The 22,072-nt window shown below is 43.9% G+C and overlaps 1 protein-coding gene across 1 annotated transcript in view; it reads left to right on the forward strand.

Annotated features, from left to right (window-relative positions):
- The window catches only part of IFT43 (intraflagellar transport 43), a 90,254-nt gene that overhangs the window by 9,576 nt on the left and 58,606 nt on the right, over window positions 1–22,072 (forward strand). The window lies entirely within an intron of this gene.

The following is a 22,072-nucleotide window of genomic DNA, read 5'->3' on the forward strand; positions in this document are numbered from 1 at the left end:
CCCGGTCTCTTTGGTGCTCCTCCTAGGACGCAGAACTGACACTCAGCCAGATTCTCTTGCAGGAATCTGAGAAATGCTGCTGGGCTCATGTTCCCAAATTAGGCCAGTTTCCTCATCCCCCAGCAGCTCTACTCAGCTGGAGCTTCCCTGGCACGCTGCATTACGTCTCTTGCCCTCCGCCTGTTCCTGACTGGTCTGCCAACGGGCAGTTATTTTCAGCCCAGCTAGGGTTATCTGCTGACCCTTTTTGGTGACATTTTTCTTCTTTCTCACAAAAATAACTTTCCTAGATTAGTCACATTTTTCAGCCTTTTTCGTAGTCCCTCTCCAATGGGCTGGATTGAAGGATGCTTCTGATAACGTCGTAGGAGAGGGATGCGGGCAATCCGACGTGGAACCCGTTGACGAGGAATGCATTTTCCACACTTCATCTTTAGGTCACGCTCCGTATGCCTCACTTTTGAACTCTCCCTCGGGGTTGGCAGATGTGCATTCCCCACCCATCCCTGGGGCCGGCCACTATGTGGGCGGGAATGTCATCCCCGGGGTAGGTCACGCGATTGGAAGTAGCATCTCAAGATTCTCCTCCAGCGCTTACTCGGTCTCTTTCAGCACTCCGGTACGATGCCTCATGCCTCCTTCTACTATGTATTAACGTGTAAAGCTGGCTTCCTACCAGAAATGCGGTGCTTGAAGATCACTTAAAATTCTCTCCCTCGCCTGTGGGGAGGGTTAAGTCAGAACTACATGTAAGAGTTTATTTAGCTCAGTGCTCCCTTAAGTTAGCCACTGTTATTATCTACACAACCTAAGAAGTAGAAACGATGATCATTTTGTCTTTAATCCCAGCTCTGCCAATTCCTCGGTGTATATTCTAGGCAAGTTACTTAACCAGTCTGAGCCTGTTGCTCATCTGCTGAATGGATTAATAGTAGTAGCTATCTCCTAGTGTTGCTGGAAGATTAAATAAGAGAATGTACAAAGCTCTTAGGACAGTGCCCGCTGCATGCTAACTATTATTGTCATTATCTGTGTCACATGAGAATTAGAAGGTATTTTCAGTTTATCTTCAATTGCAGTTCTGTTCAAGATACAGAGATATTCTTATTTCATCGAACTAACTGGCTCTTAGGGCAAAGAAGCATTTGGATGAAAAATCCTTTTGGTGAGAATTCTTTGTGCCGCTTAAGACCCGTTTTGTATGTCTCCTTGACCATTTGTTTGCTAATACCTTTTCATCTTCTTTTCAAAACCTAACCCTCTGTCTAGAGATTGGCTGTCTTTCCAAAGAGTGATCCTTAATTGCTGACTTAACGTCATTTTGTTGTTCTGGGGCATATGGGTAGAAAAATGAGGAGGGCAAGGAGTGACCTTGGTGACCTCAGTGACCTTGGAGTAGAAGGTAACATCCATTCATTTCTTCATTCATTTGCTTATGAAACTTGATTGAGAGCTTTCTGTGTGCCAGGCATTGTGCTTGAAGCTGGCAGTACAGTGACAAACCAGACGTGCTCCCTGTCCTTTCTGAACCTTGATCTGGGGGCTGCAGAGAATTAAGTGCCAGGTGGGGGTGAACACAGAAAGATATGCGAATGCCTTCATCGAGCCCTTTTACTTTTGGGGAAATCTGGAAAGGTTTTCTAGGAAAAAATCATGTTTGAGTTGAGACTTGAAGGATGACTAGAAGTTAGCCAAGGGGAGGGGCCAGGATGGGCCAAGGAGGGGAGAATATTCCAAGTAGAGGGATGAGCGTATGCCAAGTTTTGGAGGCCAAGGAGAGAGCATGGCACGTGGGATTTGTTAGTGGAGGAGTTGACCTTACAGGTGATGGAATAGTGGTCCTCAGTGACTTTTGCAAGCAGTGTGATGTTTTTCAAATATTCAAAAACCAGCCTCCTTGCCTTTTTTGACAAATGAACCATGTGAGACCAACATTTCTTATATGACACTGAAATAGTTGGTAATATTATGAAGTTTAGACTGTGACCTTTCAATATTTTTCTAGCCTTTTCTTTCATTGATGCATCTTCAATGCAACCATTACACTTCTCTCTCTATGCGTTTATGTTTTCTGGTCAGGAAACCTCTGAGAAGTGCTTGAGTATAGTACTGATGGCTTGGAACTCTTCTGGCTCATCCTTTTTAAGGAGGGGCTTAGTAGATCAGTAGTTTGCAGTGTTCACACTTAATTTATGTCCTAAAAATTCCTAGGTTCCTCTAAGGATAGATTGTGTGTGTGTGTGTGTGTGTGTGTGTGTGTGTGTGTGTGTGTGTGTGTATTAGATCCTGGTAACTCTAGGAGAGAAATCATGGAAGTAATTTTGAATTAGTCATGATCTGATAGGATTTAGAAAATGTCTTTTGATTTCACAAAATAAGAGATTGTCACCCAGATTCTCGTAATTACAAGTGTATGCTAGATGCTTAATATAAGTATATGTAAATGGGTCAATGATACAAGCCCAGTTAGTGCCTGTGATCTATTACTACTGCGTTGCCTCAAGAAAGATGAGAATACCTGTTGTAGTCTTCTCAGTGTTCCTAATTTGCATACACATGATTAACAGCCATAGGTCATACCTCACCCATTTGGTATGGGTCAGATATGGAATCGTAGTATTGGAATTTGGTTTGACTTCTTTTGGGAGTAAGCAGACTACTGGCTTATATTTAGAAATTTTTTTTTTTGGCATGTGAACATTTTCAAGGTAATGATACTTTTGTTGCAATGAAAATTAACTTATATTCAGGCAAGGTTCCCAGAGCAAAGACTTCTCAGAATCTTTGGCTGTAAATAGTATTCTGTGAGGAAAAAAATAAATTGAGAATTAGAGAAATGGTTTAAACCACTATAAACTCTCCTGGACTGAGTCAGTTGCCTCATAACTGGTCTCTCCTTTTGTATTATTGCCCTCCTGCAGGTCAGCTCTAGTGGTCTTATAAAGTACGCATCACTCATTTCACACTCAAAACCCTTTAAAGGACACCCGTTGCCCTTAAAACAAAAAATCCCAAATGCTTACTTGGCCCCTTTATGATCTGGGCCTTCCTATGTGTGTCTCCAGCCTCATTCACAGCGGCTACCTCGTGGCAGTCACAGGGAGTCGTTACTTTGCTTGTACAGTTCCCTATTCTAGTTCCTTAGAGTACTGTAATTCCACAGAATAGAACAGAATAGAATATTCCCTGGAATACTTACCCATGCTCTTTGCTGGGCTGACTCCAGCTTCTTCTTTGGGTTCAGCTTGAATATCCCTTCTTCTACTTAAATGAGAATATTACCTTCTCATTTAACTTAGCTCCCCTTATTGTACTCTGGTAGTGTTTTTTTGTTGGTGGTGATGTTTTCTTTTTCTTTTTTACTTTTTATGCTGTCACCCCAACGGCGGTTTGTAACTGTATGTCTGTGTAATTATTTGGGTCCATCTCCCTCACTAATTGCACACTCCAGAATCTCCTGTTTGCTCCCCTGAGCCTGGAACTTTGTAGGTCCTCAGTGAATGAGAACCAGGCGTGGAGCAGGCTGTGTTCAGCTCAGGGGCAGATTAGCTTGAGGGGCCTGTGGGACCACCATCTGGAGATGTCCGGGAGGCTTTGATGTATGGGACTCACGCTTTGGACTGGGCTCTGAGCTGGAGCTAAGGGTTTGGGAGCCATTCGTATCGAGGTGGTAAATGAGAGCCCAGCTCTGGAAGGGAGAGTTTGTAGAGAGAGGAGGAGAGGCTCTCAGCCAGAATCCGAGGAACCCCCGTGTTTAAGGGACACACGGCCAAGGAAGGAGGAGTGGTGGCCAGAGGGGAGAGGGCGTCACCAGGCCCCTGTGCTGTCCAGAGCGCAGGTAAGGGACAGTGTCAGGGACTCCGGGGTCAGGAGGGTCCAGGAAGGCGAGACCTTCCCTCTGGAGCAGGGTCTGTCTGACTGAGCAACTAGGGGTCCCTGTATTCACAGGGGAGCAGTCAGAGAAGGGGCCATGTGCACCTGGCACAGGGCCACACAGCAGGCAGGCTGTCAGTAAATATTTGCTGAAGGAATTCAGTGGATAGGTTACGATGCTCGTGTACTCACCACCAAATGTAAAGGGCCTTCCTGTCTCCTTCCCAGATCTCTTTCTTCCTTTTCCTCTGTTATTGAGCCTTCCTCTGTTTCTCCTTTTTTCCCTCCTCTTTCTCTTTTTCCCGTATCTCTTCCTGTTTTTTATTCTTCACCACCAGAGGACTCCATCCCCCATACTCCTTTTTGCCCATCCATTCCTATATATTTTTATTGATGTATTTAAAAGTAGAATTTTATTCCTTCATTTATTTATTCACTTATTTATCCTACATTTAATATAATATACACTTTCCAATGCAAAAATGAATAAGATAACTTCGTATTCTAGTTATATCAACCCACACACTTAGACCAAAAAATTATAATATTTAAGTGGCATCAGAGAGTGGGAGCACAGAAGGAGCAACCAACCCTGCCTGGGACTTAGGGATGGCATCCCAAAGGAGGTGACCCTTGAGGTGGGTTGCAGTGAACGAGGAGGGATTTGCCAGTAAGAGGGAAGGGCAGCGGGAAAAGCCTGTTCTAAGGCATGCGTCGTTAAGGGGCCTGGTGTTTCCAGGGCACAGTGAACAACTTAGTGTCTTAGGAATGAAGACCTTGCATTCCAAGTGGAGGAGTTTGGATTTATTTTATATGTTGTAGGGATTCCACAAAGATTTTAAAGCAGGGAAAATGTTATTGACTTTGTTTTCTAGGAAAGTGAATCTGGCAGCTATGTGGAGGATAGTCTAGAGGGCGAGAACTTGTTGGCAGGGAGACCAGTGGGAGGTGGTTGGAGCATCTCCTCCTGAGATGATGAGCCATGAACCAGGCAGTGTTCCCAAACTTCAGGCATTCCCAGACCGTTTTTACAGTTTCGGGTATCCACATACCACTCGCATTAGTGTTAACAATTTTCTTTCAATCACCTCCCTTTTTATACTTAAATGCATTTATTTTTGAAAAGAAGCTACAGTTTTTGATAGTTATGTTTTTCCCAGTAACACATTAAAATACACATATGGCTATTTTTAAGAGGCACATCCATGTACCACCTCCAGTCACCTTGCTTACACCAGTGGCATGCGTACCTTACTTTGGGAAACGATAAATAAAGCCTGGCAGAGAGGTGAAGAGGAGAGGGCAGTGCCCAGAGACATTTTTCAGGGAAGATGGGTAAGAGGTAGTAACAGATTGACTGTTGGAAGTAGGAGGGAAGGAATGTCTGGAGTTGACTCCATTTGTAGCCGAAAAGGCTGAATGGATAATGATATTTCTGAGACTGAGAACTTAAAGAGTCTCAGCAGTGCGGGGACCAAGAAGAGATGATTGTTTCAATTTTGGGCATGTTGAATGTGAGTTGCCTTCAGGATTTTCAAAGAGATCTGTTGAGTAAACAGTTGAAAATTTGGTCCGGAGCTTAAGAGAGAAAGTTGGAAACGAGTGTTAACAGATGTGGGAGTTACCAGCATATATCATATAATCTGGGGTCTCTAAGAGGAACATACAGGAAGAACTTCTGATTCCTTTGTGTGGCACATAGACCCTTCGTTATTTCCAGGTGCAAATGTATGAGGATTTTAAGCAGAGAAGAGAGACAGATTTGCATTTTAGAAAGAGCACGTTGGCAGTAATTGGTCAGGGATGGATCTAGGTTTCGTGGGTCCTGAAATTTATACAATTTAGAGACCTTCTTTAAGAAAAAAAATTCAAAATGGATATGAAAGTAAATAGTTGTAATGAGAAAAGAAATCACAGCCGTGTTACTAGGCCTTGGACATTCAGGTTTCTTTCTTGGAGTTCTTGTTAGGCAGAGTACCAGAAATGCTAGCATAGACACGCCTCCTGATTGAGAACTAGCTGCTCCTCCCTATCTAGAACTCTGTAACTCCTGTCTAGAACTCTCTGTAACTCCTAGGGGCCCGTGCAGGCAGGGGTGGAGTATAGACTGGAGGAAGGTGAGACTGGAAGCAGGGAGCCCAGGTAGGACCCAGCTGAGAGAAGGCAAAACATGAGCTTGTGAAGCCTTAATTTGCATGGTTGTGCAGTTTTCTCCAACAACCCTCAGCAGGCTAGGTATTGACACAGTGAAGGCATAGGATTGGCTTGATCCAGGTTTGGGGGAGCTCTAGGGGAAATGTAGGACGTGAATGCCATCAGGACCGTGGAAGTGAGCTGGGTTGATAGGGAAGGAAGAGAAACCAAGAAGGAAGTTCTTAGATCAGGAGGGGAGGAAGGGACTAGGTATTTCAGATTGGAGCAGCTCCAGCGTATGAGTTCGAAAAAGTAGCAAGGTCATTGGCATTTAAAGGATCAGGGAACTATGAGGCTAAGCATTAGATGAACTGTCCATGTAAACCTTGACTTGACTTAGAATGATGGGACTAGTGTTGGAGCAGGAATTGAACTGTCCATGTAAACCTTGACTTGACTTAGAATGATGGGACTAGTGTTGGAGAAGGAATGCCCACATTTTTGCTCAATGTGTGCTCAGGCAATTATTTGTGACAGGGATGAAGAAGGTAAGAGATGCAATGTAGCTGAACAATATGAGTTTCAAAAAAATGTTCCATAATAATTTGAAAGAGTAATGGTCTAGAGGAACTTTGGGGAGCGAGACAGGAGGGTTACCTTGGGACCCTTGTTCGTGGGGTTTTAAAGAATGAGCAGGCTCTACTTGAAAGAGCTGCAGGAGAAATGAAGTCCATGGGGGAAAGCCAGGATTTAAGAGAGGCAAGGAGATGGAAAGATGGGCTGTGAATACAGAATGTCTAATCTGCTTGGGAACCATAGGATTGTGGGCAGAAAGCCTCATTGACATCATTAGCTAGGCTAGATTTCTTCTCATTATGTGGCATGTCAGTAATTACTGAGAAGAAGCAGAATGATAGTAAAATATTCTCTTAATAATGATACTTTACAGGGAAAGTGTTCTGACTAATGTTGAATGTGATTGGTGATAGACTGAAACATTTCTGGTCACATGCCTTTACCCAGCATGATAGAGAATTATGTCACGGTGTTTGGCCGATTGCTTTTATACTCCATTTTAATCCCTCTGTTGGCTTTTTAGGTATAGCTTTTTGTATTGTTTTTTTAGTGGTTGCTCTAGGGATTAGAATATGCATCCTTAACTTACCACTGGCTAGCTAGTGTTAGTATTATATCACTTCACATAAAATGTGAGACCCTTGTGACAGTATAAATCCATTTGTCCCCTTTTATCATTTGTGCTAGTAATGTCATATACTTTAAAACTACATACTTTATAAAACCCACAATACAATTGTCATTTCACTTTAAACAGTTGTCACTTGGAGAAATTAAGAAAAAAGGTAGCCTTTTTTTTGGAATGTTATTTATTTATTTTTTATACATCAGGTTCTTGTTAGTTATCTATTTCATACATATTAGTGTATATATGTCAACCCCAGTCTCCCAATTCATCCCACCACCACCGCTTTCCCCCCTTGGTGTCCATACATTTGTTCTCTACATCTGTGTCTCTATTTCTGCCTTGCAGACCGGTTCATCTGTGCCATTTTTCTAGATTCCATCCACATATATGCGTTAATATACGATATTTGCCTTTCTCTTTCTGACTCACTTCACTCTGTATGACAGACTTTAGATCCATGCACGTCTCTACAAATGACCCAGTTTCCTTTTTATGGCTGAGTAATATTCCATTGTATATATGTACCACATCTTCTTTATCCATTCGTCTCTCAATGGGCATGTAGGTTGCCTCCATGACCTGGCTATTGTAAATAGTGCTTCAGTGAACATTAGGGTGCATGTGTCTTTTTGAATTATGGTTTTCTCTGGGTGTGTGCCCAGTAGTGGGATTGCTGGGTCATATGGTAATTCTATTTTTAGATTTTAAGGAACCTCCATACTGTTCTCCATAGTGGCTGTATCAATTTACATTCCCACCAACAGTGCAAGAGGGTTTCCTTTTCTCCGCACCCTCTCCAGCATTTGCTGTTTGTAGATTTTCTGATGATGCCCATTCTAACCAGTGTGAGGTAACACCTCATTGTAGTTTTGATTTGCATTTCTCTGATAATTAGTGATGTTGAGTAGCTTTTCATGTGCCTCTTGGCCATCTCTGTGTCTTCTTTGGAGAAATGTCTATTTAGGTCTTCCACCCCTTTTTTAATTGGGTTTTTTTTTTTTAAATATTGAGCTGCATCAGCTGTTTATATATTTTGGAGATTAATCCTTTGTCCGTTGACTCGTTTGCAAATATTTTCTCCCATTCTGAGGGTTGTCTTTTTGTCTCGTTTATAGTTTCCATTGCCGAGCAAAAGCTTTTAAGTTTCATTAGGTCCTATTTGTTTATTTTTGTTTTTATTTCCATTGCTCTAGGAGGTGGGTCCAAAAAGATCTTGCTGTGATTTATGTCAAAGAGTGTTCTTCCTGTGTTTTCCTCTAAGAGTTTTATAGTGTCCCGTCTTACATTTAGGTCTTTAATCCATCTTGAGTTTATTTTTGTGTATGGTGTTAGGGAATGTTCTAATTTCATTTGTCTACATGTAGCTGTCCAGTTTTCCCAGCACCACTTATTGAAGAGACTGTCTTTTCTCCACTGCATATTGTTGCCTCCTTTGCCATAGATTAGTTGACCATAGGTGCTTGGGTTTATCTCTGGGATTTCTATCCTGTTCCATTGATCTATATTTCTGTTTTTGTACCAGTAGCATATTGTCTTGATTACTGTAGCTTTGTCGTATAGTCTGAAGTCAGGGAGTCTGATTCCTCCAGCTCCGTTTTTTTCTCTCACGATTGCTTTGGCAAAGATAGTCTTTTATCACCCATATGCTTACCATTATAATTGTTCTTCATCTCCTTCTGTAGATCCAAATTTCCATCTAGTGTCATTTCTCCTTATCCCGAAGAACTTCTCTTAGCATTTCTTGCAGTACAGATTTGCCAAGAACAACTTCTCTATTTGCTCTATCTAAAGATATTTTTATCTCACCCTCACTTTTTTTCTTTTTTCTGCGGTACGCGGGCCTCTCACTGCTGTGGCCTCTCCCGTTGCGGAGCACAGGCTCCAGATGGGCGGGCCCAGCAGCCACGGCCCACAGGCCCAGCCACTCCGCAGCACGTGGGATCCCCGCGGCCCGGGGCACGAACCCATGTCCCCTGCATCGGCAGGCGGACTCCCAACCACTGCGCCACCAGGGAAGCCCTCACCCTCATTTTTGAAGGATCTTTTCTATCTATATAGAATTCTGAACTGAACATTTTTTTCTTTCAGCACTTTAAAGATTGTCATTCCTTTGTCTTCTGGCCTTCATTGTTTCTGATGATTGTTCTCCGTTATGTAAGTCTTTTCTCCTTCCTCTGATTGCTTTAAAGACTTCCTTTTTATCTTTGGATTTCAGCAGTTTGACGGGGATGTGCCTAGCTGATTTGCTTTGTGTTTGTTCTGCTTGGGATTTGCCGAGATTCTTAGGTCAGTAAGTCTATATGTCTCACAAAATTGGAGAATTTTAGGCCATTATTACTTCTAATATCTTTTCTACTCTGTTTTGTCTCTCCTTGTTCCTGGGACTCCAATAGCCTGTATGTTAAACTGCTTGATATTGTCCCATCGGTTTGTCCTGTGTTTTTTTTTTTTGTCCCTGAAGCATTGTTAATTTTCCCCTTTCCTTTATCTTTTTGTTCTTCAGATTGGATATTTTCTGTTGATCTGTCTTCAAGTTTACTGATTATTTCCTCTGCTGTCTTCAAACTGAACTTTTCATTTCAGATACTGAACATTTAAATTCTAAAGTTCCATTTCTTTTTTTTACATAGCTTCTATTTCTCTATTAGATTCCCCATTTGTTCGTTCATTATGACCATCTTTGAAATCCTTGAACATATATTTATAATAGCTGCTTTAAAACCCTTGTCTATTAATTCCTATATCTGGGTCATGTTGGGGTCAGTTTTTATTGTTTTTACTTTTGACTCTAGGTCATGTTTTCATGTTTCTTCACATGTCTAGTAATTTTTGTTGATATGCCAGACATTTTGGATAATACATTGTAGAAACTCTGGATTATGTTACCTTTCTTTGAAAAGTGTTGATTTTTGTTTTAGCAGGCAGTTGAATTATTTTCAGATCACCTTGAATTTGTGAAGACTTGGTTTTAGGCTTTGCTAGGTCAGGTCTATTTTGGTTTTGCCTTTAGTCCCAGAGCAAATCCCATAGACCCAGGACATGGTCTTTACTCCTAAGGTGTGGTTTTTCTGGGATTCCAGTGGAAAACCCAAGGTGTGTACCAAGTACCTTTAACTTGGAACTCATATTCCAAACTGTGTCTTGCCTGCAGTGGGCAGCAGCTGAAATTTTACCTCCACTCTTTTTTATTTTTAGCCCTTCAGCAATTGCTTTTCACTGAGTTTCTTGGAGTCTCCTCCATGACCAAAGGATTTTAGGGGAGTTTATATGCAGATTTAGGGCTCACTCCTTCCCAGGATTTCTCCCTATCTTTAGTGACTCTGGCAGCCCCAAATTTGTCCTCAAACCAGTAAAACTGCAGCTTCCTGCTTGAATTCTAGCTGCTCAGTTGCTGCCCAGACGGGAGAGTGCGCTCAAAGGGAAAGTCCACTTAAACATGGATTTTTACCCAGTGCAGTTCTTGTCTTTCAAGGGTCAGATCCCCTCCAGTTTCCCCTACTGCTTTTGTTTGCCCACTAGTGCCTTCTGATAGTTGTTTTCTATATTTTGTCCAGAGTTTATACTTGGTGTCTGTGTGAAGGTGAGTTGAATACAAACTGCTCCCCCATTGCTGGATCCAGAAGCTGTCAGTTGCTTTTGGATTGTTTCAGACTACACTGTGGGGTTTTTTTTTCAAGTGGTACTGTTGACAAGAAACAAATGAGAGTGGTTGGTGCAGAAACAACAAACACTTTCTCTTGGAATAACTGACGGGCATTCAGGTGCCTTAGCTATTGAGACAGGAAGTGTTCTAACATCCCTGGTGATTTGGGAGTAATGATCAGAAACGTGGGTATGAAAGAGGCCCAGAGACATGGGATTCAGTCCCCATGACGTAAGAGCTAATCCTTGCAGGTGCTGTGCTGAACACTCTGTAAAGGTAGTGGAGAAAGAACTCTGAAGTTATAGATACAGAGAACAAACAGGTGTTTGCCTGAGGGGAGGGGGCGGGGGAGGAAATAAATAGGTGAGGGAGATTAAAAGGTATCAACTTCCAGCTGCAGAATAAATGAGCCACGGGGATGAAATGTACAGTGTGGGGGGATATAGTCAGTAACTATGTAATATCTTTGTATGGTGACAAGACTCATCGGGGTGATCATTTGGAAAAGTATAGAGATATCGAATCACTGTGTTGTGTAACAGGAACTAACAGAGGTCAATTATACTTCAGAAACAAGCAAACTCATGGAAAAAGAGATGAGGTTTGTGATTACCAGAGGTGGGAGTGGGCGTAGGAGTGGGGGGAGGGGGAGTTGGACAAAGGCAGTCAGAAGATATAAACTTCCAGTTATAAGATAAATAAGTTCTAGGGGTTTAATGTACAACATGATAAATACAATGAACCCTGCTGTATGATATATATGAAAGTTGTTAAGAAAGTAAATCCTAAGAGGTCTCATCACAGGAAAAAAATTTTTTTCTGTCTCTTTAATTCTGCATCTATATGAGATGACAGATATTCATTAAACTTACCGTAATAATAACTTCATGATGTGTGTACATCAGATCATTATGCTGTACCCCTTCAACTTATACAGTGCTGTACGTCAGCTGAGTAGGAAGATTTACGGGTTACGTGTACCCAGGCCATGCCTTTTGCCCCCAGGCCATTGTCATCTGGGAGCAGTCCAGCGGATGGCCTTACGCCTTTCTTGTTTGAGAAAGGGTGGGAAGAGAGCCTGAGGAATCAACCTTGGGCTTGGACTGAAAAGCTGAAGAAGAGAGAGAGCATAGCACGTCCTAACACTGGTCTAGGAGGATGTTTTTTCCAAAATGAAAGAACCGAGAACAATGTAGCACGTTTTTCATAAACTAAATTTATTCACCGTCAAGGACCATTCTTTATTCTGGTTTGTGTCCTTCCTAATTTGGGGAGCTTGAACAGATCCCTTCTTTAATGAAATAGTGGTGAGAGGAAATAGTGTTGTTTTTTTTTAAAGATTCTTAACAAAATTAAAAGCTGTGAACTCGATACTGCCAACCACATCCCACCCCCACCCCCACAAACAAAGTTTGTTTTTCGAAATATTGGCTGTCCATGAAATCTAGAAGTCTAGGAAACACAGTTCTAGAAGGTTAAAACAATTTTTTAGGGTTGCTGGGCTCCCTTGAAATCTTGTGAGGGGTGTGCTAATTTGCCAGCCATGACTTGGTCTCGCCCAGAGCACCTTCCCTCGCCTCCAGGGCCACCGCAGGGTAAAGAACTGCAGTGTGAGGCCTGTGTTGTCCGTGGTCTCACAGCGGTGAACAGAGTAGGGATTTGGACGGGCATTCCTCTCTGCATCCCACAGGATGGGGAATATTCCCAAATGTTCCCACGTACCCTATCATAAAGAGACCCAAATCCCATATTTCAATACACAGTCCTCAAACTGCCCACTTCAAATGATGCACGGGTTAATATTCTTCCACGCTCCCTCCACTTTTCCATCAATGCCCTTGAGGGGTTGTGAGAGATCAGGTTTCCTAAAGCAGCAAGGTTGCAGGTTGCTCCTCTGCTCTCCTTTTGTTCCAGGTTATCCCAGTCTGGATTGGGTTGAGGTAGCAAGTCTAGGCTCTGCTTATCCGAAGTCACAGGTGCTGGGAGGGCTCGCTTCCTGGAGTGCTGGGAACTCACATCCTCCACACTGTGCGTCCTTCCGGTTACACACATGCACGTGGGATTTAACAAACTGAAAGGAGTTACGAGAATGACAAAAACTATAGGTTTTGATTTATGATGAAAGTTGAAAGGAATGTTTATTTTGGCTGAATCGAAGAAAATCTGGGGGAACAGGGTATTTCTTTATAAGTGTGTGGAAGGTATAGACCCGAGAAAGCTGATTTCGGATGACCCAAAGGGATGTAATTGAGATTAAGAGGATGCCACCCAAGGTAAGAACACCCAGGATGAATTTTAAGAATGATTTTGGGGGCTGAAATCTGTTCTCTTTGGATCAGCCTCTTTAACAAATGGCTGGCAGCCCTATCCCATGAGTCATTTGAAGTGGGCAGTTTGATGACTGTATTGAGATATGGGATTTGGGTCATTTTATGATAGGGTATGTGGAAATATTGGGGGAAGTGTGACACCACGAGAGTAATCGCCAGATACTGTGGTTGCCTGAACATCACATTTATTTCTCAGTGAGCAGCGGGACTGTGACTTCCTCCTCTTGGTTCAAGCAACTTGAAAGAATTTCTCTCTGTTCAGGGAAGCTGGACTAGGTAAGAGCTGGACCCCTGGAATGAAACTTGTGCAAGGCAGTCCCAAATAAAAGGCCCTGCTATGTTTACCTCCCCCAGTCTTCCCGTTGTCTCAACCCTGGGCATTAAGGATTTTTTTCCTCCAAAGGCTGCATTTCATTACCTTTATCATTTCTTATAAATAATATAGTAGCCACTGTCACCAGCACTTACTAAGTGTCTGCTCTGTGCCCAAGATTGTCTCCCATGTTTACAGTGGGTCTGTAAGAGACTCAGTGATCACTCTCATTTTGTGCAGGAGGAAAAGAGGCTTAGTGAAGGTGTGACTAGCCCAAGGCTACCTAGCTTAGAAAGTGAGGATTCTAGAATCTGAGCCCAGGACCGTCCCTCCTTTCCCTCCTGTCCCTCTCCTCCCTCCCCTCCCCCTTAAACTATAACTTGAAAACTATAGCTTTCCCTCTTTACTTCTTTCTGGCAAACTCCCTCCCCCCTGCCCCCCAGTCACTCATTCTTCAAAGCTACTGTGCTGTTGGTATGTGGAGAGTATCTGTGACATGCAGTAAAGAGACAGCTACTTTCTAAGTACAGAGATTTATATTAAATTCAGCCTAACACAGTTTGGCATAGTGCTCAAGCTGTTAAGGTTTATTTTTGGCATCACTTTTTTTTTTTTTTTTTTAGAGGGTGCTATTACCTTAGTAGTAAGAAGAGAGTAGATTCTGTAACACTGATGAAATCATTAAAATTCTGATATGAAGATTTGATTATTGAAAGGTTTCCTTTATCTACAGATACTTATTTTCCTGTAAAATATTAGCAGGAGAGTTTACCTGAAGGAAAATAAAATTTTAAACTTTGCTGGGGAAACATCTAGTCACTCATCATTTTTCGATAGTTTCGTTGTTGTTTTGGTTTTATCTGCATGTCTCTGTGGTCAAACTTTGTATGCAGTCAACACAGATTAGCACATAGCAATAACATGTAGACCAGCTAATCTTCCTAACTGTAAGTAAGAACTTTTAAAAGGTCCAAGGAATGGAATCCCCCCCTCACAACACTGACATGTTTGCTCTACATCCTCTATCGGCTCTTTTGGCGGTACGCGGGCCTCTCACTGTCGTGGCCTCTCCCGTTGCGGAGCACAGGCTCCGGACGCGCAGGCTCAGCGGCCATGGCTCATGGGCCCAGCCGCTCCGCGGCACGTGGGATCTTCCCGGACCGGGGCACGAACCCGCGTCCCCTGCATCTGCAGGCGGACTCTCAACCACTGCGCCACCAGGGAAGCCCTGGCATCACTTTTTAATCCTGACTTTACCCTTAACCCTTCCCTCATCTTGCCTCACTAAAGAGGTAAGGGTCAGACCAAGCCTCTTGCTGTTCCTCCTGTCTTACTGAACATATTTATATTATCAGTACATACAGATTTGGTTCCAGGACACCTCCTCTGACTCCCCCCATGGATATCAAAATCTGTGGATGTCAAGTCCCATAGTCCACCCTCCGTATCCATGGTTCCTCATAGATTCCACCAACCACGGATCGTGTTGTACTGTATTTCCTGAAAAAAATCTGCATATCAGTGGACCGGCATAATTCAAACCTGTGTAGTTCAAGGGTCAACTGTACTTTGTGCCCAGAAGATACATGAAGGAGGTGGTCCTTTTGGTTTGGTCTTCCCAGGTCTTAACCTTGTCATTGATCTAGTCTCTCTTGTTCTTCGGCACTTTGTTCCAGTCCAGACAGATTCTTTTCTGTAGCCGCTGTGTCCTTTCACTCCTGTTCTAGCTGGCATGAACCTAGCGTCTGGGAAATCATGTATCATCTGGTTCAGTGCCAAGCTTTGGTGTCAGAAACCAAATTGGATTTGAATCCTTGCTTCATTTCTTACTGCTAGGATGATTTTAAATTAATCTCTCAGCTTCAGTTTCCTCGTGGGTAAACTTGTTGCACAGTAGTGGACAGTTCACAGGGTCTCGGGGATTCTGCAAAGTAATCCTTCTAAAGCTTTGGCATAGAGTAAACCCTCAGTAGATTTTGGCTGTTATTATAATTATGAGCTATCAATTAGTTAATGTATTCTTTCTCATTGGCTAGGTTGGCTTATTCACCACTGATCAAATCTGTGTGCTTACATATTCTCGTTTCTCCCTGTAACCTTTTCTTCTCTGTTTTTTGTCCCCACCCGCTTCATACAGGTTCAGATTGAATATAAACATTTCATGTCATCGTTTACATCTTTTTGCCTAGATACCCTCTCCCTGAATTGAAAAATACAATTCATAGACTCAAAGAATCACAGAATTGTAGAACTGGGAGGAATCACTTCTACTATGAGTTAAAATCCAGGATCATGAAACTAGTTAGTGGCAGAGTCAGGACTAGAGCCCAGACTAGAAGCAGTCTGGTCTAGTGTTCTTTCTACCACATGTTTTTCCTTACCCAAATTTCACATATGCATATATGCACAATTAAAATACAATCCACAGCAAATTGGGGGTGGGGTGAGAGGTGCGGGGAGGCACTTTTATTTAGAAACTCATTCTCCCGTCATGTCTAGTCCTGGCAGGGATCTGACCTTACCTTTTGTTTGTAGAGTTGTTTTCTGGCCCTCAGGGTACTGGTGTTCGGAGTTCCCAGCCACAGAGTGGAGAAGGTCTCTGTTCCTGTTCAGCACAGGTCTTCATTGAGCAGATACACCTACGAACAACCCTCGTGCTGGTGCTCTCCTCTTCCCCACCCCTGTCTTTTTTCTCTTTTGTTAATCTAAACTTCATGCATCTAGTTTTTCTTTTTTAGCTTTAGCTTTAGCTTTTCATTAAAATTTGAAACATCCAGAAAAGTAGAAACAATAGTACAATGAACAACATACACCCACCACCTAGGTTCAATTGTTTTCAACATTTTGCTGTATTTGCTTGAATGATAATTTTTAAAATATTTTAAAATATGTATTTACATGTTTTATATATAACTTTTTGCTGAGTTATTTCAAAGCAAACATCATGAAATGTCACTTAAATTCTTCAGCATTTATCTCTGAGAAATAGGGACATTTTCCTAGAAATCCACAACTCCACACCTAACAGTATTAGCAATTCCCTAATACCATCTATTACCCAGGCCATATTCATTTCCCCCAGTTGTCTCCAGAATATCTTTTATAGCTAACTGTTTTTCAAACCAGGATCCAATCAAGAACCACTCTACTAAGTTTCTCTCTCTTAAGTCTCTTTTAAAAAATTTTGGAATAGTCTCCACCCCAGCCCCCTTTTTAATGGTATTAACTTTTTGAAGGGTTTGGGCCAGTTATTCTCAGAGTTTCCCTTGTGCTGGCTTTTTCTGATTCTTTCTTCCTAGTGTCACTGAACTTCCTCTTTCACCTGATCTGCAGTAAGCCGGAAGTCAGATCGGAAGGCTTGCTTACATTCCAGCTGAATGTTTGGGGCAGTAGCTTTTCCTGGGTGGCACTGTATGCCTCAGGTGGTAGCACATCACGTCCCCATTGTTGACGTGCTAAGTGTGATCACTGAGTTAGGGTGCTGACAGATACCTCTGTTGTCAAGGAACATTTTCTCCCTCGCACCTGGCACGTAATGTGTGGGGTGAATCTTTGACATCAAGAGAATGTCCAGTTCCCTGTCAATCAGTCTTTCACCTAATGGCTTTAGCATCTATTGATGATCAGGTTTCTGTCTTATACTTAAAATAGAGTTCGCATTTTGCTATGTCCATTTCAGCTTGAAAGAGCTACATTTACTCATAAGGGTTCAGTTATAAGCTTGCATGGTCCATTACCTGCCATGACCTTAAACCCGTGAGGGGAAAATTCAGGTCTGTGATGAATTAGTTGTCAGACCCAGGTTGAGGCTGGAGGAAGAAATTGGCAGAGATGGAACTGTGCCTGATGGACAGATTTGAGGAATAAATGCAGCCCCTGCAGTGTGCGCACATATTAATAAATGTTAGTCTTCTCTCTCCTCAAGCACATAAGAGCAGCTTTCCTGAATCTTCTGTCAGGTTGCTGGAGAAAGGAAAGGAAGTTTGTTTTTAGCCAGAAATCAAGGGTTAGACATGGGAGGTGTGAGGTGTGAGGTGTGCAGTGGATCTTGCTTAACTGAATGCCTTTTCTTTTGGGAATTCGTGCGTGTGTTTGGACTGGCTTTTTGAAACAGGCTGCCGTTTGGATTTTGGACTGATTCACATTGTGGGGTTTCTCCAGGACTTCTGAGAGTGTGTGAGAAGTTTCTAAACTCGAAAGGCTCCTTTTTTGGCACTGCAGTATCTTTTCTATTTCGGCATCTTAAGAATCTGGGGGAACCATATAAAGATCAGAAACAAGTCTAGCCCTAAAGGCTCCCTGTGACTTGGTAATTCCAGTTAGTTGAATCCTGGCCCATTCGGATGAGACCATATAAAGTGGCCGTTTCCTGAATTTCCTGCTCTCTGCCTCTCATCGGCTCCTTTTTGTAGAAAGCTGGTATTTCAGGACCGCAACCGCCAGTCACGTGCTTCCACCCCTTTACTCGCAGTCATTTCTGCCCCTGTTTATTTTTGGAGAGAGCACATTTTTGCTTCTCTCCAGGAGCTATGCGGGGTCCTGCCCCCTCCGTCCATCAGGCGGCAGCCCCAGCAGGCTGTGCTGCTTTCCCACACTCGGAGACGTGACTCCAGCTTTTAAGAGAGAACACGAGGGATGCACTGCTTAAGGGCTACCGTCACCCGCTCCTATTTCTGTCCCTCCTGGGGTTGCACATTTTAAGACTCTTTCTTTTTTAAAAACAAGTTTGGGTAATGTTACCTGGCGGTAAATCTGCCAAAATTGGAAATCGTTTTCCCAGCAGATGTCTTGGGGCCATGCCTTATTTAAAGGATAAACCAGGACTTTTGAATTCTAGGTCTAGGTCCTCTCTTCTTTCTGGCTTTTAAGATCATTTGAGCTCTACTCTCTCTCACCCATCCGGGTTTGTTTGTTTGTTTGTTTGTTTGTTTGTTTTTCCCTCCTTCCTAACACAGGGATAGGAAACAGATTTCTTCCAGAGTCATACCTCATACAGATGGGTAATGTCTTCCCAGGTGCTTGGTTAAGGAGGATTGTGGAGTTGGTGGGCTCGGTGAAAAAAAAAGCCACAGCTGTCTTAGACTAAGTTTCTAGTTTCAAGGATGGAGCAAGAGTAAATTCGTCTTTCTTTAAATGCCCAGGTCATTACACAGAGAACCCAGACGCACAAGATTTGAGAAATAATAAATCACACATTCATGTCTCCTCTTGTCCTACCTAGACCTGGTGGGCAGGAGAGGGAAGGACCCCTGGCCCAAATGGTGGGGTCCGTAATGAAGGGTGACAACTTCTCAGCACTTTCTGTGAGGACTGGGCTCTGACAGTGAGCTGGGGAGGGCATTCAGGCTCCCAGAGCCACCCAGCATCTGATCTGTCACCACAGGCAGGAAGAACACAGCAATTCTGGCAGCTGATTCTAAAAGGAGCAACAGCAGGGTCTTGGTCTAGAGCGTGTCCTGTATTTCACGTCGTCGTGGGGAGAGGGCCGCGAGGCTCTTTCTGAAACTGTGCTAACAGGTGTCTCGATGGCGTCGTCATAGCTCTTAGGGAGAGCAGCCAGATATTCAGGGGCTGGACTGTCCATGCAAAAGAACCCACCAGACCTTTGAAATTGTATTGTGAAAAACCAGTCACCCGCTTACATTTCAAAGATCATTTGCACCTAATTTTAAACTACTCCATTGTGATCAAGTTGCATCAGCTTTCGCTTCCAGCCTGCGTGGTACAGTGATAGGTGCTGAGGACCTCGGACCCTGACCAGTACAGTGATCAGTGAACAGCATTTGCTACAGCCTGAGTGTTATGTGCTATCCTGGTGTCACTGCACCTTGCATCCGATTGCTTCTGGAATGCTTTTTCCTTTACATTTCTGCTTATCTTTCCAATCCAGGGCCAGCCCCACTTATTCCATAAAGCTTCCGTCAGCCTCCTCGTCCTCAGCACTTCCCACGCTGGTACGATTCTGTGTAGCCTTCAGTCAGGCCTTGCAAACATATGCACGCTTGTCAGAGCGCTGTCTGAATGATGCCCCAGGAGAGTGTGGCCCAATAAAAACCACCAAAGGTGACAAGAAAACTGCAGAATTTAGTGGAACTGCCCCAGGGCTGAGGGGTTCCTCCTCAGCTTCACCTTTGGACCCTGATGCAGCCTCTCGCTGGAAGGACTGTCAGTTCCTCCATCCCTGATACCTACCTCCCCGCTCCAGTGTGGCCTTGGCGGTTTCAGATTAAGCCCAATGTCCATCACATAGATTTCATACAGATGTGATACACCCTGAATTCTGCCTCTTTCCAGCCTCATTGGACCCCGGGGTATCATTTGAGGACAGGGATGACGTCTTCTGCTTTTTCTAACTCACCTGATGCGTATGGGACAGTGCTCAGCTCCCCACATAGGAACAAAGTTGAATTCTGGAGAGAAGCCTTTGTCACTTGGTAATAGTGGTTAATTACGTCTGTCTCATGGAGACAGGGTATTTGTGGGTTTTGTTTTGGTTTTTTTTGGTTTTTTTTTTTTTTGCGATACGCGGGCCTCTTACCGCTGTTGCCTCTCCCGTTGCGGAGCACAGGCTCCGGACGCGCAGGCTCAGCGGCCATGGCTCACGGGCCCAGCCGCTCAGCGGCATGTGGGATCCTCCCGGACCGGGGCACGAACCCGTGTCCCCTGCATCGGCAGGCGGACTCTCAACCACTGCGCCACCAGGGAAGCCCGGAGACAGGGTATTTGTGTAACAAGACTCACAGTAGGGAGTATTTATAAAAAAATAAAAGAATTTCTTATCCTAGGACTCAGAGTACTGAATCATGACCGTAAGGATTCCCCATCAGGAGAGACATCTCCCGCTAAACACCCAAGCCCTACCTTGCAGAGAGCTGAGTTCTGCCCGCCCCCCATCTCCCGGCCACCTCAGTGCTCTCTCTGAGGTTGGCCAGGACTCCCAGTGGGGAGCAGGGAAGGCCACTATAACCCTGCCCCATTTGGTGCAGAGAAGTACTTTGTAACTCTTCCTCTCCCGGGTGATCTCAAGGAAAAGCAGCCTATACGGTTTTTACAACATTATGTCAACTCTGGAAGTCTTCAGTTATTAGTGCAAAAGCCCCTTTGATTTGCGGACTAGTTGTTAAATTCTTCTGGCTGCGGAGGAGTGACTCTTGTGTGGTGGTCTTTCTGTTTCGAAGCTGCTGTCCTAATTTAGCAGCTGGCACTGTTTCGGAGTGGAAAGAAGATGAGAAAAGAAGTGTCTTTGTGTTGCGTCTAGGCAGAAGGGATTCTCACTCATCCTTCCAGTAGCTGTGACTTTCTGGGGTTTGTGGTTAAAGAAGAGAAAGCAGATCATTTGGGGGTTTGAAACCTTAGGGAACTTTATTAACCATTTGATGCATCAGTAGTCAAAATGACAGCTCAGGCCAGGCTCAGAGGAGTCTTTATTCCCCCTCTTTTCCAAATGGTATAGTATATGTTATTACACGTGGCCTAACCTTTCAAATATTGACATTAGTGATGCTGCTGCTGCTGCTAACAGTAAAGATATAGTACTTATTATGTGCCAGGCACTGCTCTAAGCATTTGCCATATAGTCACTAATTTAATCCCTCAACAGCTCAGTGGTTACTCAAAGGAGTGAGTTTTGACCTAAATTTATGTCACTTATGCTCCTTTTCCACGATGCCTAATCTTTCACAATCCCTCCCCAGTTCAGTCCCTGCTCCTCTTGTCCACCACCACCTTTTTTTTTTTTTCGCTGCGTTGGGTCTTTGTTGCTGTGCGCGGGCTTTCTCTAGTTGCGGCAAGCGGGAGCTACTCTTTGATGTGGTTCGCGGGCTTCTCATTGCGGTGGTTTCTCTTGTTGCGGAGCACGGGCTCTAGGCGCACAGGCTTCAGTAGTTATGGCTCATGGGCTCTAGAGCGCAGGATCAGTAGCTGTGGCGCACGGATGTAGTTGCTCTGCAGCATGTGGGATCTTCCTGGACCAAGGATTGAACCCGTGTCCCCTGCATTGGCAGGCGGATTCTTAACCACCGTGCCACCAGGGAAGTCCCCTCCTGTCCCCCTTGTCACCTACACCCCATGGCAGAAAGCAGAGGTGGGGTCAGGACACACAGGTTGAGGAACCTTGCCAAGGCCACCAGACCCCTTCCCTTCTTGTAGACTGTCAGTGGAAAAGTGCCAAATAGGCCTGGGCCTCCTGACACCATGGCACCACAGATTTCACGTGGGTTTATTCTGTCCAACACCCAGAGCAAAGAGCAGACAACAGGGGATCCCAGTTGTGAGAAGCTAGTTCCAGGGCCACGCACCCAGATGCCACAGGGGCTAGGCAGGGCACCTGGGTGAGTGAAGTGGGACTAGGGGTTAGCCGCAGGCATACCTGCAGTGTGCACACTGACGTGGTAAGAAAAGATCTCACTTCCACCCAAGAAATATGCTTGTTCCCATTTTTGTCAAAACACCTGACATAGCTTTCATTTTCCCACTTCCAGTAGGCCTAGGAACCGAGAGAGAATTCTGTACTGGAAGAGAAACAACAGCACAACCGCCATCTTAATAGATGTCAACTGGCACTTGACTTCAGCAGG

The sequence above is a fragment of the Lipotes vexillifer genome, unplaced genomic scaffold, assembly GCF_000442215.2.
Source record: "Lipotes vexillifer unplaced genomic scaffold, Lipotes_vexillifer_v1.1 scaffold39, whole genome shotgun sequence".
Classification (NCBI taxonomy): Eukaryota; Metazoa; Chordata; class Mammalia; order Artiodactyla; family Lipotidae; genus Lipotes; species Lipotes vexillifer.